This window comes from Neophocaena asiaeorientalis, unplaced genomic scaffold, assembly GCF_003031525.2.
Source record: "Neophocaena asiaeorientalis asiaeorientalis breed wild unplaced genomic scaffold, Neophocaena_asiaeorientalis_V1.1 scaffold33, whole genome shotgun sequence".
NCBI classification, from domain to species: Eukaryota; Metazoa; Chordata; class Mammalia; order Artiodactyla; family Phocoenidae; genus Neophocaena; species Neophocaena asiaeorientalis.
Window position 1 is genome coordinate 964,431 of NW_020171988.1, and position 2,859 is coordinate 967,289.

The window sequence follows — 2,859 nt, forward strand, 5'->3', positions numbered from 1 at the left end:
GCACGGAGGGCAGGGAGGCCGGGACTCGCCCACCCCTCCGCCGCCGTCTCCTCCCGGGCTCGGCGCTGCCCCCTACAGGCCGCGGGGACCCTCCCCTGCCGCCGCGGGCCACCCGGCTCCCGCTCGTGGTCGCCGTCGTCGCGGCTGCTCCCGCTGGGCCGGCTCATCGGGCCGCAGGAACCTCGCTGCCCAGCGGACGGCGACAGGCGGCGGCCGCGGGTCCCGGGAGGCTCACCGCCTCCCTAGAGATTTGTCAACTTCCAGTCACCCGCCGGCGCCCCGAGGAGCAAAGACAGTGCAGGCCGCAGGCCGCACGATGGTCCCGAGCTCTGGGCTCCGCCGCTGCGCCCTATCCTACCCCGCCCCGCGCGCGGGACTGGTTCCGCTCCCGCCCAGCTCCGGAGGAGACTCTCCGCACGTTCCCCTCCGGGCTCCCCTCGTGGGTCAGACCCACTTCACATACAGAAGCTAATTCCGTTCCTTTCGGATCCTGAACTGTGAATCTGTGAATTGATTCAACTAGTTGCAAGGATGCTGGGGCGGGGGGAGGGGAGCGGCGACAGGTGAGAAGCAGAGGACCTCGTTAGAGCCTGTTCTGAGCCCTCTGAGTCGTCCTCCAGGGATTTATCACCGTCGTCCCTCCCTCCCAGTGTCCTTCCGCCAGTGTCCCGCCGCCAGCCAGTCCAGCCCTCTGCAGACCGCGTCCTAGGTCAGGCTCATCTTTTGGGGCATTATCCTACTTGGATCACTGCAGCCGGTCCCTCTGGTTCTCCCTCCTTCCTCCTTCCTCCCTCCCCCAATGCTTCAGGTAGAGTGACCAGCCTAAAAACCCTGATCATGTCACTCCCCCGAGCAAATACCTTCCCTGGCTCTCCACCCTTGGAGCCAGACGTGGCCCCATCTCCGCATCTTGGTACCCGAGGCCGCACCCAGCCTGGCCCCACCCACCTCTCCATCCCAGGCTCCCTGGTTCCAGCTTCCAGCCCTTCTCTAGCACCCCAGCTCTTCTCCAACTAGTGTGTTTCCCTTCCCGGGAATGCGCTTCCCGCAGGGCGCGAAGGAGAAACTGACAGTCCGCTGGGGGGTGAACTTAAAGACCCTGCTTTCATCAGCCTGATGTTGTAGCAAACTGCCAAGCAGCCTCAGAGGAAACGAGCTTTACATACATATACACACCCGCCCTTGCCTCTGAAGCAACTTCAAATACCTTTGTGTTATTCTCGGGGTGTTTTAATGCTTCTGATCTCTGGATTCATGCTTTTGTAACCCATCAGACAAGCTTTTATCCATCTTTTGCCAACCTGGGCCTACACGCTAACAGACATATTTTCACATCGATGGACAACAATGTTATAATATTCAGTCCCATCCCTCCTTCCTTCTTCCTTCCTTCCATTCTCTCCCTTCCTTCCTTCCTTCCTTCTTTTTCTTTCTTTCTTCCTTTCTTTTTCTAGTTTGGTTCAATTTTTTTTCTGTCTTGTGATATTTTTGCAGGAAAATATATTCAAATAATTCAAATCAGGCCTTATCAAATGTATAGTCATAGTAGCCAGTGACTGTGCTGTGGGGAGGAAAGGAAGAATGCTAGGCCTTTATCCTTAAAGTCCTCTAATTTTGATATTTTAATAAACGCCTGGAGATATTTCTGCCTTTTCCTGCACTTACCCATCACTAGTAATATGCTATGAGAGTCATATATCCTGCAGCTTGTACCATGAGTTTCCTAGGGTGAGTGGGGACATATAGAGATTTAAACCTCCAGGATGCTTTTTTATAAAACCAGCATCTAATTCTCCTAATGCTTTCCAAAATGAGCACCTATCAATCTCCCTCTGGACTCCCAACAGGTCAAACCAGGGAGTCTTCGTTGAAATACACTTGGCATTTAAATTAAAATGTTTCCCAAAGCATCTTGGCAGACCTGTGACTAACGACGCCAGAAGCCCAAGGCCTGTGCCAGTTTCCTTTTTATCCCCCTAAGTGCTTGTCTCCCACAGGTCAGACGCCTGCAGATGTTATAGCTGTACTTCTGCATCACACAAACAGCCAGGCGGTGGGTACCATCTTTCCTGTATGGTGACGGGAAGCAGCGTGTGCCTCTGACATGTGCAGTGCTCAGCCCCCAGCAGGCTTTTTTAATAGCTACACTCAGACTTTTTTCATCACAAGCAGCACAGTAAGCAGTTGTTCCTCCTCCCTCCTGCTTGTTTCTCCGCAGTTACTAAGTGATTGCTTTCCATTTCTCCTATTCCGTGAACAGTGTTATTGAAGAAATTGTAAATATTCTGCCAAAATTCTTGCTGAAGTGTTTTCACGGCATTGTAAAATTCATAGAAGTTTGACTTAGAAAAAGGGCCAAAATATCATAGTCATCCCTCAACAAATACTGTCTAGTGGTTCCTTCAGTTGAATTTTCAGAGCTGGGCAATAAGAGATAGGCAAGACATTAATAAAATGTTCATTCCACGTAACTCCGTGGTGCTTATGCCAGTTTATTATCTCTGTATACCAATGGTAAGATGTCGATGAATCATTTGTTCATAATGTTTAAAGTAAATAAATACCTCTAAAGATCTCATTAATTTTTATCATGCCACCAATACAGAGCTGTATCTCTTTTTTCTTCATATTTCATTCTGCCTCAGCTTTTAATTATTGTCACCCTTGACTGCGCGATCTTCTGTTTGTTTGTATCTTAAATACGGTGCCTCGAACATGAGCTATTCAGGCTCCCTGGTCCATAATAAGCTTCCTGCAGCCTCCCAAAATAACACTGACGCTGTTTACCGACTTCTTGCCGTCATTGATATCCTTGTAGGTTATGAATTCGTATCTAGTTTCCAGTTTGCAGCCTCTAAC